This window comes from Triticum aestivum, chromosome 3B (genome assembly GCF_018294505.1).
Source record: "Triticum aestivum cultivar Chinese Spring chromosome 3B, IWGSC CS RefSeq v2.1, whole genome shotgun sequence".
Taxonomy (NCBI): Eukaryota; Viridiplantae; Streptophyta; class Magnoliopsida; order Poales; family Poaceae; genus Triticum; species Triticum aestivum.
The window spans coordinates 340121140-340138459 of record NC_057801.1 but is presented as its reverse complement, the minus strand read 5'-3'; the positions used below and the strand labels follow the sequence as shown (position 1 = coordinate 340138459).

General features: G+C 41.0%; 3 long non-coding RNA genes across 3 annotated transcripts; 1 reads left to right on the top strand and 2 right to left on the bottom strand.

Annotated features, from left to right (window-relative positions):
• The first annotated feature begins 2900 nt into the window (after nucleotides 1–2900).
• LOC123069856 (uncharacterized) lies at nucleotides 2901–5711 on the top strand. The gene is made up of 2 exons (XR_006433096.1): nucleotides 2901–3868; nucleotides 5305–5711. It is a non-coding gene; the product is annotated as an uncharacterized lncRNA (long non-coding RNA).
• Nucleotides 5712–6434: 723 nt separating this feature from the next.
• On the bottom strand, nucleotides 6435–10919 carry LOC123069855 (uncharacterized). Its single transcript, XR_006433095.1, has 3 exons — nucleotides 10576–10919; nucleotides 8276–8371; nucleotides 6435–7130 (listed from the first exon to the last, which is right to left on the bottom strand). It is a non-coding gene; the product is annotated as an uncharacterized lncRNA (long non-coding RNA).
• Nucleotides 10920–13891: 2972 nt separating this feature from the next.
• On the bottom strand, nucleotides 13892–16892 carry LOC123069854 (uncharacterized). Its single transcript, XR_006433094.1, has 3 exons — nucleotides 15844–16892; nucleotides 14972–15332; nucleotides 13892–14869 (listed from the first exon to the last, which is right to left on the bottom strand). It is a non-coding gene; the product is annotated as an uncharacterized lncRNA (long non-coding RNA).
• Between the last annotated feature and the right edge of the window lie 428 nt (nucleotides 16893–17320).

The following is a 17320-nucleotide window of genomic DNA, read 5'->3' as shown; positions in this document are numbered from 1 at the left end:
TGGATCTCAATACAAAGTTCTCCCCATCTCTTGTGGAGATCTATTCGATGTAATCTTCTTTTTGCGGTGTGTTTGTTGAGACCGATGAATTGTGGGTTTATGATCCAGTATTATCTATGGAAAATATTTGATTCTTCTCTAAATTCTTTTATGTATGATTGAGTTATCTTTGCAAGTCTCTTCGAATTATCCTTTTTGGTTTGGCCAACTAGATTGGTAGTTCTTGCAATGGGAGAAGTGCTTAGCTTTGGGTTCAATCTTGCGGTGTCCTTACCCAGTGACAGAAAGGGTTGCAAGGCACGTATTGTATTGTTGCCATCGAGGATAACAAGATGGGGTTTTTATCATATTGCATGAATTTATCCCTCTACATCATGTCATCTTGCTTAAGGCGTTACTTTGTTTTTATTTAATACTCTAGATGCATGCTGGATAGCGGTGATTAGTGGAGTAATAGTAGTAGATGCAGAATCGTTTCGATCTACTTGTTTTGGACGTGATGCCTATATACATGATCATTGCCTAGATATACTCATAACTATGCTCAATTCTGTCAATTGCTCAACAGTAATTTGTTCACCCACCGTAGAATACTTATGCTCTTGAGAGAAGCCACTAGTGAAACCTATGGCCCCTGGGTCTATTCTCATCATATCAATCTCTATTACTTTATTTACTTGCTTTGTTTTTACTTTGCCTTTTACTTTTTACTTTGCATCTATCTATCAAAAATACCAAAAATATTATTTATCATCTCTATCAGATCTCACTATCATAAGTGACCGTGAAGGGATTGACAACCCCTAATCGCGTTGGTTGTGAGTTGCTATCGTTTTATGTAGGTACGAGGGACTTGTGCGTGGTCTCCTACTGGATTGATACCTTGGTTCTTAAAAACCGAGGGAAATACTTACGCTACTTTGCTGCATCATCCTCTCCTCTTCGGGGAAAACCAACGCAGTGCTCACGAGGTAGCATATCCACACATGTATCAAGTTTTCGGTTAATAATTCTAGCATGAATAATAAACATCTATCATGAAATAAGGAAATATAAAATAACAACTTTATTATTGCCTCTAGGGCATATTTCCTTCAGTCTTCCACTTGCACTAGATTCAATAATCTAGTTCACATCGCCACGTGATTTAACACCTATAGTTCACATCGTCATGTGATTAACACACCCATAGTTGACATCGCCATGTGATCAATACTCAAAGGATTTACTAGAGTCAATATTCTAGTTCACATCGCCATGTGATTAACACCCAAAGAGTACTAAGGTGTGATCATGTTTTTCTTGTGAGAGAGGTTTAGTCAACGGTTCTGTCACATTTAGATCCGTACTTATTTTGCAAATTTCTATGTCTAGATGCTCTACATGGTGCTACTTTAACTAATTGCTCCCACTTTCAATATGTATCCAGGCTGAGACTTAGAGTCATCTAGATTAGTGTTAAAGCTTGCATTATTAGAACCCTTTACGATGAACCCTTTATTATCTCCATAGCCGAGAAACATTTCCTTAGTCTTCCAAGGATAATTTTTACCGTTATCTAGTGATCTACTCCTGGATCACTATTGTAGCCCCTTGCAAAACTCATTGGCAAGGTACACTATAGGTTTGGTACACAGCATGACATACTAGTCAGGACCCTAATCCTAAGTCACACCGATCTAGCATGTAACACATCATATCGCTTTGCAGCCTCACGCACGGTATTCCCACGGGTGCCACCTTACCTGACCCGGGACCATTTGCGCCTTTTGGCTCACGTATATGATAGTGCCACTAGCATCCATATGACAAAAAACCTGGGTTGACATGACTAGTCGTAAACCTAAGGTGGCGCTAACTTACAGGGACATGCATACATGACCCAGCAATGAACGTGTCTCAACAACGTATGAACCCAAGTCGTAGCAAGCTACACGGACTTATATATATATATATATATATATATATATATATATATATATATATATATATATATATATATATATATATATATAAACTTGTGAAACTTCGCTGGAGCGGTTGCAATCACGAGCACTCATTCATGTTGGGATATGGTCCCTCCACTTTTCTTCTTTGCATTTTCGTGTTATTAAGCTGTAGGTGGTTATTTTCTCTTATAGCGACGGCAGGACCACGATGTCTGCGAGAGCCCAGTAGTGCGCAGGGCCCGTCCGTGTTCGGTTCCAGCCGCTCTGGAGAACCGTCGGCCCAAGGTGCGAACTTTCCAGCCCAAGTTTATTTTTCTCATGCGTGTTTTTCCTGGCAGATCCTGTATGACGCTCGCGTGCGTCCGATCGTCGTTGCTTCGCTGAAGCGAAGTGAGCGACGGAAGCAACACGGGCCGGCCCACTTCGAGCCAGCACCCGGTTTTGGGAACCTTCTAGGAGGTTCCCTGAACTGTTTTTTTTTCGGTTTTCTTTTTTTCTTTTTTCTTTCTTTTTTCTGTTTCCATTTTTTTTCTCTTTTTTTCCTTTTTTTCCTTTTATTATTTTTCGTTTTTATTTGTATACTTTGTTCAAAAAATGCTTTGACATCCCAAATTTTGTTCATCATTTCAAAAAAGTGTTCACAGTTTTAAAATTTTATTACTATTACAAATTTGGTTCGCAATTTAAAATTGTTTAGCGTATATCACAAAATGTTCAATGGGTATATCATTTTTAAAACTGTGAACACAAAATTGTTCAGCATATATACACAAAATTGTGCAATGTGTAGTTAAAAATGGTTCAGATTATTTTTACAAAAATGTTCAACGTATAAAATTTGTTCATCGTATATCTCAAAAATGTTCAATTTTGTTAAGTGTATATCACAAATACGTTCACTGTGTAGTTAAAAATTGTTCATCGTATATCTAAAAAATGTTCAATGTATATTTGAAAATCATTCATCGTTATATGAAAAAAGCAATAAACTTTTGTTCATGTTTTGAATAAATGTTCACGTTTTCCAGAAAGAAAACACTTTAACAGTTGTTCGAGTTTCAAAATTTGTTCAGGAAAACATTATACATTCTTTTGAATGAAGATTAAAAACCAGATCTGCCTCCGTACATAGTACTTCAAGTTTACGTTGTACTTACATCCAATCCGAGTCGCTAGGTGCAGTGGCTGACGATGCAGCCGTACAGCTAAGGTCACCGGTTCGAATCCAACCAGGCTATAATTTTTCGTTTGTATCGTATTTTCTTATGTTCACTCGTGGCCTCGTAATGGGCCGGCCCGTTTGCGCGAGCCCTGCGCGGAAGCTCTCCTGTTTGACGCTAACGAGCGTCAAACAGGAGCTCCCGTTTTTCCTTATAGTGGCACTGTCTCGCTTTAGCAGGCCTATTTCATGGTCGCGTTTGAATGTCCAGTTGTCCACCCTCCTCCTTCCTCCACCACCGCCTTCTCTACCTTCACCTCCTCCTACAACCTGTGCTACAGCAGCAAGGTCCTACCGCCCCCCAGCCATCACCGGCCACACTCTTCTCCGATCTGAACCTGCCGCGCTCCGTGGAGGACCAGAATCACCATGACCCCCACCGGTGCTAGATCCAGCTGCCTCCACCCTCATCCTCCTGATTTGAGATCCGTGGAGGGGTTGAGATCCTGGCTGCCACCCACCACTCCCTCTCAAATCTCTATAGGACGGTGGCAAGCCCGCTGGTCTACGGGGAGGGTCGGCCTTGACTTGCCTACGGGGAGGGTCGGCCTTGACTTGCAGTAGGAGGAGGAGCTCCCAGGCCGCCTTCACCCCCCTTGCCCCATCGCCGCCACCACCAGGAGGCCGACCACCATGGAGTTCTGTGTAAATTTGGTTGAAATTTACGTAGTTTGAGCTTCTGTATTCCTCTGATTTTTCTGTAAGTTTAGAGTTTTAAAAATTAAAAGTTACAGTCATGGTTTACTATAATTACACTCGTTATCTGAACTTTTCTATGTGTTTACAGATTCAGAAAATTTGGCATTCATGACTTGGTTGCTAGCTTCATAGGCCAGTGTAGTTGGTTACTTTATGCATGTCCATCGCTTGTAGCATCTAATACTGTTTTTTTACAGTGCTAGTGTTTATGTTTACAGTGTGTACCATGTAAATTTGGTCAAAATTCTAGTATGTTATTTGTGAAGTTTTAGTCTTTTATCTTTTTGCTTTTTCTTAGCGACTTGTTCTCTGTTTATTGTGGGTGACGCGCCAAACAAAATTCTCCATCAACTGGGTATTTCATGGGGAGGGCGTATGATAGGTTGTCAAGAAGTATTAACAAGGAGTAGTATGGTGTGGATCTACTATTTTCAGGTTATACTTTATTTGTAGCAGGCCGTTCCATTCTCTCCTAGGATTTTATCTTGTTAGAAGTGGGTACACTATACCTATTACGATTCTATGATTTGGTACTTAGTATACTCCTTATTGGCTTGTTTTCTGGCTCGGTTAGTACATGTTCAGAATACCATTTCTCAGAATGTTGTGACTAGGAAATTTTTATGGAAGTCCCACAGGTTTGTTTCTTACTCCACTTACCCGTGTTCTGATTTCTTTTTGAAACTGTTGGGTGTCCGTATTACTAAAACTTCACCATCCAGTGAAGAATGGATGCATCAACTCTCATCTCATTCACCAAATGAGGAGCTGTCCTGTCTCTATTTTAAATTTCCCTTTTAGGTACTATTCATGTATTTCTTTTAAATGTTTTAATTAGGACCCATTTTCTAATTACAAAATACATTCTATATGCAGCTAAACATTTGTCCAAATGATGACCATGTTTGTAGTTTCTGTTTTTGACTAAATGACGGACAGTTGGAGCTTGCAGATTTAATATTTACATTTTTAGAACAAATATAATTATCTTTTCCTTGGGTTTTGCTTCAGATTTAATATGAAGTGCTGGTTTTCCTCATCTTTAACCCGTGGTTACCATATTCCTTCGGGTTTTCAGTGGTGATACCTGTAATTAGCGTTGCCATATTCCTTGGGGTTTTTAGTGGTGATACCTGTACTTAGCTACCCATGGTTTTGATATTACAGTTTTATGCCACCTGATGTTAATACTTCTGATGGTCCCAAGTCACGCCCTCCAGTTGCATATTTGAGCATGCAAAATCATTTTTCTCACCAGGTCTATTTTAGTCGTCACCGCTACTATGTAGCTCAAATGTGAAACATTTATCATTTTTCCGGCCCCACTGACTTAGGTTCGATGTTTATTTATTTTTGTTAAATATGTATACTGATAGGGTGATAATATTTATTTCCTTTTTCCCTCAATGGCTAATGATCTAATTTAATCAAACACAGTATGTTCGAAGAAGCGGCCAAGGCTGGACCCGGTGATGGGGCGACCTGCCAGCGGTGGTAGTAGGGGCAGGCCGCGAGCGAGACCTGTGCCACGTCCGGGGCGCGGTGAGAAGCTCCGCCGGAAGACTCGACAGATGGGGGTACCTGCTGAAAAGGAAATACATTCTCGAAAAAGTACATATGCCTCGAGGTATACACGCGATGGGATATAGGGTCATAGCATAGACAACCTCTGATTGTCAAAAAATAAATAGACAACCTCTGATGTTGGAAGGGTAGCCCAGAAAAATGCAAGCGAGCGAACGGTGTGTGAGCTTGTGTGGTGTGCTCGATATAGTTGATGTTTCCTCCCTTGGATTATTTGATTGCTCAGACCGGACCGAGGACGACAAGCAATCGGTTGTTTTTTCCTGGTGCATTGATTTTGGCCGAGTTGATCCGCTCGAGCTCGGCTTTAAGCCAATTTATTTTGTGGTCTCCAAGATTAGTGCTAATATCCGTTTCAAAAAAAAGATTAGTGCTAATACTGCTCTTGACGAACACTGCTAGTTTATTAGCTTAAAATCATCTAACAAACAATAGACAACGATATGAACCACGACACATACCGGTAGGTCAACCGACCGACATGCATGAAGCAAAGGCAGCCACAGCGATCAGCGAACGCCAACTCCGGTCACGCTGCTGGTCAGAACTCTTGTTTAGTAGTACGTCGTTCTCCTTCTCCAGCAGACGGATCTTGTCACGCGTATCCACCAAAAACTCACGCACGCACGTAAGGGCTCGGCTTGGGATAAAGCCAGTGCCAGAGAGGATGGCGGCAAACCTGCATCCATTACAAAGCTTGGCTTTTCACACATGTCGCCGCCCATTGACCAAGCCATGCGATAGGAAAAAGATGAACTGCGCCCTCACCGTCACCCGTGAGCAAGACAGGTATCTCCGGCCCGGGTTGCCGTCTGTCCACAAGGTCAGACGGGCTGCCTTTGTGCCGCAGCTGCAAAAAACAGCTGGCCCGTAGTCCAGCGGGTTCCCGGCGTAGGGGAGAGGGGCTCCCCTGCTGCTCGCGAACCGAGACGAGGCGGAGCTACCGCTGGATATGGCTGCTAACTGCAAAACTGCGGACGACAAGAGGAGGGTGATGGGTTGAGGCGTTTGGCCCAATGGATGTTGAATGCCTGACATTGGTATTCTTTATAGTGATATCGAACTGGGTGTATGACATACGATTGCATGCCGCGTTGCAACGGACGATATTTTTTGAACATGCTCTGTGTGGCATTACACAACACTTCTTATATCCTAATGGCATTTGTCAGGACCTAATTCAGATCCGCGGTCTCATTGGATGAAAGAATAGTTGTGCATGGAATAGTCAAGCTATTTTATTTTTTCTTGCCTGCCATTATGTAGAATGAGTCATACTATGGAAACCTAAAAAGCAGGCAACAAAATTACCCATTTACATAATCTAGCAAACTTTAAGCTAGCAATCTTGTGACCACAAGTTTATTACTATGGACATTTGCATTTGTCTACTTCTAATATATGAAAGAATTAAAGTGGTAAGCTATAGCCCATGCCATGCATTTGAGGCGCTGGTGGGTGCTCACTCCTAGGCTGACACGTTGTATGCAAAAAAAATTTGACTTCTTTTAACTTTCTTTCAAGGATCTGCCGCTGAGGGCCACCGAATAATCTAGAGCACTACCCACCCCAATCCATCGCTCCTTCCCTAATAATCTTGAGAGGGAGAGAGAGAGATGGAGAGAAAGAGGAGCTGCACTGGAGTCTCTTTTCTCCCAGCTTGCACAATGCGTACACTCCTGAATTATTTAATCAAGTTACAAGGAAATTCATTAACAATACTGAAAAAGGTCTGCCTATATTGCTTCTAATTGCCAACAATTGAACTTTATAAAAAAATGTACATTCAGGAAAAATAGTAATTTTTGTTTTGCAATTTGCCAAATATTTTGTACATGCCAAAAAACTATAGATATGCACGACACACCTCTTAAGGGACATTAGCCGCAATTCTGATCTTCCGACGGTCCTTGGACGAATTCCTAGGGTATGAGAATTTATAAGACAAAAAGTAGGAACACTACCTGAACTGGTTTTCGTCATGGTGGACTGTCTGGTTAGATCAAACACATACCTTATATTTTATTATGTTTTGCTTCATGTAAAAAGCTTAGGACCGTGTCTAATGAAAAATTAAGTTATTCCGAAAGGGGACCACCATGGAGTAAATGGTGCCACAACATAAAACAAACAAGTTCAAGAATAAACTGAAAGCAAGGCGCTCTCTACCGAATTCGAAATTTTGATCTTCAGGATGCCAAGAAGATTTACAAAGCAGTGACTTTCCGTTGAGAATTTGCTTGCTAAAAAAATATTGGCAGTAGAGATGCAGTCTCAGCTAGAGAATTTCCCCATCTTTGCTTACACTGTCTTCAATTTTTTAGTATTGGCAATGTGAATACAGCAAAACACTTTGCTGTCAGGTAAATATTTCTAGAAGCAATTCAAGTAGCACTATATGCAAGTAAAAATGAGAGCTGATATGCAGTTATTGTTTTTCTCTTGCGAAACCAACAACAAGCATTTAGATGGGCTGTTTCACAAGCGCGGCGTGCCGCCGCGCCTCTGCCCGCTAGTATAATCATATAATGGGCAAAGCACAAGTTTCCAGTATAGGATATGCATACACACACAAATGTGGATCAAATTTCATTGGCTAGAAGCAATATATCATGTAAATGCAGAATAAATTGATCCAAGGCCAAAGAACCATGATATGCATCATGTGACAGTAGCATCGTTTAAGGGAAAATACTCTGCCACGAGATTGAGAGCATACAGGCTGATGACTACATTGACCTTTAGCGAATTAGCATCACTCTTTTTCAGTTTTGACGGCAAAATAACAGGAAGAAAGGTCCCAATCTGAATAAATGAAACTTACAGTATGCATGTCGGTATTATCCAGCGTCATTGGTGCAATGTCCGAGAGCTAAACCTCCTTGGCCTCCACCTTAGTTAGATCGGACACCTTTGGCACCTGTACGCGCACACACAGCAGAGACATCAAAACCAGGCCAAATCAAACTGAGGTCACACCAACATATAATTCTACAATGAGGAGGGCAATCATGGTGATGCTGCAACTAAGTCCCCCTTCTTCGTCCTTCCTTTCACTGGTGTTAATGCACAGCACAATCAGCTAGGTACAAATAAATCTACTGAATCACGTGAGACTGTCCCCTCTTAAATTTGGAGATGAAAACAGGTTTAGTCAGAATTGGCAGTATTTGTACAGATTAATGCACATGCATTTGTTACAATATCAAGCCAAAGTGAATATATAGTTTCAGTTTTGTATAAATACACCTCTATGCCAATTTGCCTTAGATTATTTCACTAACTAAAAAGAGTTGTACAGAAAGAGGGTAAACAAACTAACTAAAAAGACAAAAAGATGAAAATCCTACAGGTAAGCAAAGCAACCCCTAAGAGAGAAAATACCCTCTTTATGAACATGACTCTTTATCATATAGCATCCAGTTCTTGTCACGTTGACAAAACGTGGAAAACTATTAGTCTGCCCATGATGTAATGCTAGGAATTGTTCGATTTTACGGTTTCTCTGGGAGAAATTAATGCTATGTTGCAGCAACACATGCAGAAGTTTTGAACCTTTTGATCCTACCAAGTGCATCATTCAACTCACACATGCAAATATTGGCAATGTGATATATACATGCAACTAAAAAATACTTTATGGGAAAGAAAAAGTAACCCATGGCACAGAACACAGCATCTCTGAAGCCACCCATGGCAGAAAATACGATGGTATAGCAGCAGACCCTTTGTCCTTTACAGCAATATAATGTTAATCTCGGCCTGCTGTTTCTTAGTTATAGCCTCATCCTATTTTCTTCAGAGTACTCATCCTTTCATGCTAACACAATTATGTTATTCCAAAAATGCTAACTTCAGTTTACCTTAACTCTGATGTAATACGAAGCTTCGTAAAAGATAAGCAAACACGTACGATCACTGCTACTCTAAGTAGACTTACGCAAAAAAATAAAGACCAGAGCAGTAACTATCAATCAGATTTATACCAAAGTGAATCCCCACCACCCCCTAACTGAAAAAGGTAATGATATTGGCATCTATATTACTGAAAGTACAGTACACATAAGCTATATATATACTTTCAGTTTTGCTACCCTATGTTGAGGAAGTAAACATGGGTTCAGGAGATAAACTCATATGTTCAGAATAGATCCAACTGGGAAAGGCTTGTTACACTTCAAATATATGTTGAAAAGCACACATATCCAACATAAGTTGTTTGTAGTACACGCTGAGATATCTATTCATGTGTATGCCACTGCAAAGCTAATTGATAACTGAACAAATGATTCTTTCCGGTGATTAGCTTTCAAGGGTAGAGATGTCTGCAGTACGAATGATTTTTCCATGAGGCCAAGCTCATGTCAGAAATTCCTACAGCATAAAAGAGCCTAACAATTTCCATTTGCACAACAACCGCAGCTATTTGTTAATAAAGTTTTTACAAACCCAACAGATCAAATATGAAGATATCCATGCGAAGAGTTGACACTTGAATAGTCCAATAAAACTGGAATCGAGATGTACATTTCGGCAAGGATACAACTCGCTTCCCTAAGAAGAAATCGTGGCTTGCTTTCCTACTGCAAGTCCCAGATCGAGTTGCAACCTATGCTTTGGCCATCGCAGGAGCAGCAGCCAAAGTTCAGTCAAGCTAGCAAACAATAGTGTTATGTATGCAATGCAATACAAGCAGGGACCATGGATGATATCTTTGTAGAGCTAGTGGTAAAACCATATAATTAAACTATACTACTTTGCAACAACATAATACAAAATATATGATGCCCGCTGCCCACCGAAAAGGAACCAGAATTCTAACTTGTTCCATTAACTGAATTCTGAAATCTGTAAAGCTTGCTCTGCTTGTCCAAATCAAGCAAATGAGCACACTACGGATATCATCAGGAAATTCATGTTGCGACGAAAAACTCGTTCTGCCTGTAATAAGTAGACTAATTCTTGCAAAACATAAATCTGCTTGGACAGAAAATCCTCTAAGACTAATAAGCATAACTGTTATTTGGGGATATCTTGACCATCATTATTCTGAAATTGCACAAACTTAGTACCTTTTGATGTAAACAGGGGATTCCATTCAGTGAATATCAAGGGGATACATACCTCTGGTGTAGCTCAAGCGACAATGGACGGCTGGACGGATGTTCTTGTTCCTCCGGCGAACTCGGCGCTTCTTCCTCGGGCGAACTTGGCAGCGTCGGAGAATGAGAAGAATACGACGGAGGAGTCCGGAGAGGACTGGAGGCAGCGTAGAGGTCACAGGCCGGCGGCGGGCTCGCGGAGGCATGGAGGTCCGGCGGCCGTGGCTTCCTACAAAGGAGAGAGAGAGGGAGGTGAGAGATAGAACCAGAGGGAGGGGGGAGAAGGAGAGGAGGGCAGGGCGGCGCGTTGGTCCGTCAGCGGCGCTCCGATGGCCGGCCGGCGCGGGGCGGCGGGGCGGCGGCCATGGCTTCCGCTTCCTGCAAAAGAGAGAGAGAGGGAGGTGAGAAATAGAACCGGAGGAAGGGGAGGGAAGAAGGAGAGAGGGCATGGAGGCGCGCTCTTCCGGCGGCGGCGCTCCGGTGGCCGGTGGCGCGGTGCGGCGGGGAGGCACGAGCGCGAGCCCGCGCATGGAGGCGCTGGGTGCGGTCGGCGGCGGCGGGCACCGGCAGATGCAGGGTGTTTTTTTGAAAACGATTTTATCAGATTCACTTAAAATAGTACTGCGGGTTTAATACGTAAAAGCATAGGGGCTTTTTTACAAAAACGTCGGCGACATACGACCAGAAGCATTCGCTGGTTTATTATAGTATATATATATATATATATATATATATGGAAAATCCATCCTATAGAGAGAGAGAGAAAAAAAATACATCCTACCACCTGGTGGTAGTTACCCCATATGTCTCATATACTACCATGCGGTACTATATATACTATTTTATCATTTTAAATATATTCATATACTATATCTAAGATATTTAAAAGCAAGTTACATGGAAAAATTGCATATGAACCCATAGTTTTTGTTATATTTGTGAAATACATACATATTTGTACGTAAAAAAGAGCATACTCAAAACATGGTATATACTACCTAAAAATTAGTATATATACTACCTAATCATTGTTATATACTACATACTACACGTACATACTCTCAATTTTGACAGATACTACATACAACACAACATACAAAATGCAAGTGGTGGTAACTACCACTGCTTGTAGGAAACATTTGTTATATATATATATATATACATTTGTTATATATACTATCAAACATGCCCGTGTGTTGCAACGGAAGATAAAAAATTTAGAAAAAAAATTATGCATTAGTCTAATAAGTTGGACTTAATACCACGACATATGAGCTTCCTCTATTTTAACACGGAGGCTCACCATGTTGCCACTTATCTTTTCTCTCACCCTTGCTAATGATGGTCGCGATGTCCACGTGATCATAATGCATTTGACGTGGTAAATCCCAAGGCTATGAGCTTGCCACTCCATGCCAAACTTGTCATTATATTGTGCAAGGGAATGTTTAAAACTTAAATTTTTCTATCTCATCAACCACAAACTACTAACAATGCTTAGACATATAAAAAGTTTTCAAAAACTAATCAAATCCTATACATAAAAGACTTTTGAATCGGCGAACAGTTTAGCGAATCGAAAAAGTTCTTTTTTGAAATTTTGGATTTAACGTTCGTTTTGTTTATGAGCATTTTTTGAAATGCATGAATAGTTTTCGAATACTTCAACATTTTTTGACTCAACATTTTTTAATCGATGATTTTTAAAAATATTGGAGAACTAATTTTAAAATTTGTGATTTTTTAGAACTTTTGTGAATTTGTAATTTTTTTGAACTTTTGTTAACAACCTCTAAAATTTTATGGATTTTTTTTCAGATACACGAATGTGTTTCGAATACATGGTTATTTTTTAAAAATCATGAACATGATACTATTTCCTGACCACTTTTTAAAATCATGTTTTTTATAATTTGTGAACAGTATGTAAAATCACCGACACTTTTCGAATCCGAGAAAATTTGATGATTTTCCATTTTTGAATGCACAAACATTTTATGATTTCTTTAACAATTTTTTGAAACTCGTAACTTTTAAATTTGGAATATCCCGAATGAGAAACATATGGAATATTTGTGAACGGTATGTAAAATCACCGACACTTTTCGAATCCGAGAAAATTTGATGATTTTCCATTTTTGAATGCACAAATATTTTATGATTTCTTTAACAATTTTTTGAAACTCGTAACTTTTAAATTTGGAATATCCCGAATGAGAAACATATGGAATATTTGTGAACGGTATGTAAAATCACCGACACTTTTCGAATCCGAGAAAATTTGATGATTTTCCATTTTTGAATGCACAAACATTTTATGATTTCTTTAACAATTTTTTGAAACTCATAACTTTTAAATTTGGAATATCCCGAATGAGAAACATATGGAATATCCCGAATTTTCCATTTTTGAATTCACAAACATTTTATTTTCTGAAACGGAAATAAAATGAGAAAAGAAAAAAGAGAAAAATGAAATTAAAAAAGATATGTGAAGCCACGCACATGGGCCGGCCCATTAATACAGTGAACGTTTGTGAGAAAAGGAAGGGAAAAAGTGTGAAAGGGCGAACCCTGGTCTCCAGGGAAGAAAAGCAATGAGTTAGCCACTGGAGCACTCGTGCATCTGTGTTTAATAAGGGAGTCGGACCTTTAAAGAACACCAAGATGGAGGTGACTTTTGGAAAAAAAATCAAATCGTTTTCTTTACTTATGGGTGGCATAGTGGGTAATTTCTAGCAACTTCGGGGGTATTTTTTTTTGACGGACGACAGAAACCCAATTCTCTTTATTATTAGGTAGATATATATATATAGGGTCAGTGACGTATGTTATAGTCCACAGATTGTGTTTTAACACACGCATAAAATAGTATAATTATTCCATTGGTTAGATTTTTAGAGAAATAACATTACACTAAATTCTGGTAAAACAGTATGTGGTTATGCTTGGAAACTCTATGGGTAACATTTTGGAACGACGATATTGATCAATTCATGAAACCACTCTATAAACACTAAAGTCGAAGTCATTTAGATGTAAATCAAGCTATAAGCTTCAAATTTGTATATGAATACAAAGAGAAGCATGGCAATTCTGCAATGTACAGATTAGTATCATCCTTCAAAAAGTCTAATGGACAAATGAGATAATAATAAAGAGGTCAGCACTGAGTAATGAAATTTAGGACAAATCTGTCCAATTGACAACCTCTCCGTCATGTAGTCAGTGGCCTTGAAGGGGACAATTAGTTTATCAAAGAAGCTGGGCATGAAAGGTTAAACATAGCAAAACAAGGGACAAAAAGTTAAAACACATATGCTGGCACCATACTTGAAGGACAATAATAAACTGCACCTTTTTGATTAGCAAAACAGAGCACCGGCACTTGTTCTTAAAAGGATAATACTACAAAACGTATGGCAGTATATTATGTGCACATCAGCTGTAAAATCAGTCAATGTTTTTTAAGTCGAGATAGTAAATCATAATGAAATGCATTAGTTCTACCAAGATACCACCATTACTGATTTTAGAACACGAACACACTCAGAATACGATCTTTTAATTATATAAGAAGCTACATCTATTGGGAAATAAGCATAGATCTGCAGGGAGGAGAGCGAAAGAAACTTTCAGGTTTCGGTGTACCTATGGGTGCCTTTACCTAACCTTTGTTGCTAAACTGAAAAAAAAATAAGCCTTAAGAACGAAATACATACGACCACAGGAAGGAAGCCAAAGTTTCAAGAAGGAAGCCAAAGTTTCAAGTATTTAGACATGAAGTTGCTTTAGCTACACCTTTAGTATAAACATTCCTGAGTTGAGCTCCCTAATGTCCCTTGAGGTGATCAAGACATCCAAGCATATGATAGTGAGTTTCATTAGTAAATTAGCCCAGCAACTCTGCACTTCAGGATATTACTGTCACCTACTCGTATATATGAATAATGTGAATTCCCTAAAAAAAATCAATCAGTCATCTGTGAGACAATTTTGATTCCAGTCTTTATTAAGATTGGACATGCACTTTCAGTATTCAAAAACTAAAGCAGAATATGAAAGCTAGTGAATATCAGTTCCTAACACAAACATCCATTGGTAAAATATGAAAAAAAAACACGCAGAAGTAATACAACATAACCAACAGTGCACAAAGAGAGATACTACAGATACGATGTTCGTCAGTCAAGTAGGAATAGTACTTGCCAGATTAGAAGAGGAATCTCATTGTGATGGTTTCTTCATGTGAGCAACTGATGCACTATCTCATCTGGATCATCCCAAACAATAGGAACCGAGCAAGAAACTTCTACCTAAACACACAACATAAATGATCTATCGCGTGAGTCAACTAAGATTGCCTAAACGAGCATACAAAGGTCGAGCACAAAGAGTGCATGAAAGCATATACATACCTCGTAGGACACACCCTAGGAGGTTCCCCTAGGAGAAACCTGCCTTGGAACCGGCGTGACGTTAGCCAGCAAACCTGAGGAGTGGCCACGGCTGGGGGGCAAAGATCCAACGCCCGTGGAGAGGTGGACCTATGGGATCCCGATCTGCTCTTAGCTGGGGACACCTCGCCTGGAGCGCTTATCCAAGTTGAGGTGGATGTGCGAATTGTAGCGAGTAGCTGGGAGCTGGGCGGTGGTCGGACTTAGGTCTCTTCCGTAATCTGTACTTATGTAGCGGCCACTGACCGGATTCCTGCCTGTCGCTGGCAAGCTGAAGAAGACACGAGCAACAAGGACCTCGCTTCTGATCGGTCCCCCATGGCTGCTTACAAAGGCAGAGCTTCACATCAAAATTACTTAGTATACTAAATTAAAAGGATAATAAATAAAGAACTTGTAACTCATGTTGAGAAGGATTAAATACCATGTTGATTCAATTCCATAGAACTATGATTAGCATCAGTGCAAATCCTTTTACATGACAGTGCAGCAAATTCATGTACTGAAAAACGACCCTCAACTAAACAGACAATGTGACTATTTGCATACATTAAAACAAATTTTTTTGCTTGTTGATATCAGGTTATGCTCAGGGTCAAGACTTCAAGCAAGTACAACTAACTGATGTTGTTTAATCCTAAAAAAATAACTGATGTTGTTCAATCCCAAAAAAGAACTATATTAGACAGGACACAAATGGTAGTGCCGTATACAAATGTATCTATCTGCTGCAGTATAAGTATGAACAGAGAAAATGAAAGAAGCACGCATATTCTTTATATGCAGAAGCACATATACTATGCCTGAAAATGAGAGTTAGTGGTGATATTTACCTGATTGGAAATTCAGAGCTTTTCATATAGCAATTGAGATAGATAAAAGGAGCAGCACGGCCTCATCCATCTCTCCTTGGTGGATCTGAGTTGCACAAAATTTAGATAGATAAAAGAGCAGCACGGCCTACTGCTGTTTGTTTATCACGGCTGGATCCCATCTGCAGAAAATTCAGATAGGAGGAAAAGACCAACACAGTTTGCTGCTATTTGTTCATCATGGCTGGGTCTCATCTGCATCCACAAGGACTGGCCATCGAACGCCTGCCTCCACTCCCGTGCAGTGCAGCCATGGCGAGCCGCCACCGGTCGGCTCCTCCGGCCTTCCGACAAGGCCAATGCCTCCACTAGCCTCCCAGAAGTCTCCACAGCCCGCCCCTCCGCTAATCCTTCATCCGTCGGACCCGACGGAGCGACACTCGCACTCGAAAGCAGCAACGGCTTGCCTAAGGCTGTGTCCACAATCGCCCGCAGCCGCGCATGGCGCCCAAGCGCTCGATATTCGCCGGTGAGCAGCAGAATCTCTGCCCCACCCCCTTTTCCTTCTCTCTCACATCTCCCTTTAAATCGCGCCCCACCATGTTCCCTTGCAGGAGCTCACCGAGCAACCATGGCGCCATCCCGAACTCTGGATCCGGTGGCCCCCAACTTCATTGGCCTTCTGCGCGCCTCTCTGACCCTCCTCCGCCTGTATCCGTCCGTTGGCAGCCGCCTGTCGCCGTTCTCCAGGGTGGTAGGCAGGAGGTGGCCGGCGGAGCATGGTTAGACGGGGCGGCGCAGGAGGTTCCCGGCAGAGAGTGGCAAGGCAGGGCGGGGCAGGAGGCCGTCGGCGGAGCGAGGCGAGGCAGGGCAGGAGGCGGGCGGCGGAGCACGGTGAGGCGGGGCGGAGCAGAAGGAAGCCGGCGCAGCGCGGCGAGGCGGGGAGGGACAGGAGTCCGCCGGCGGACCGCGACGAGGCAGGGCAGGAGGCGGCCGGCGGAGCAGGAGGCGGGGGAGCAGGAGACGGGGCAGAGCGCGGCGCGGAGAGGCGGAGCGCGGGGCTGGGTTATTTTTTTTCCTTCGTACCGGTTCGGGCTGACTTATGACGAGGACTGCGGGTCGAATAACTACAATAGCAGGGACTTTTTTGCGAAAACACCGACAACGTACGACCGGAAGCAATAAGTGCTTTATTAATAGGTAAAGATAAAGATAAAGATAAAGAGTGGTACAAATGCTCACGCGTTGCAACGGGCCAAAAAACTTGTAAAATTTACTCTGTGTGCCATTATGCACAATTTCATACATGTAGTTTTTTTTGAACCGTTCATACATGTAGTTTTGATAAACATCGGTAGTGGTTTATGAAATAATTTGTCAATCGGTTTTCTTTTTTCTTTTTGAAAAACATGAATATTTCTTTATTTGAATTTTTTTGAACAATCTTGAAAAAAATTAGAACTGAAATTGTTTTGAAGATGAACATTTTTTAACACAT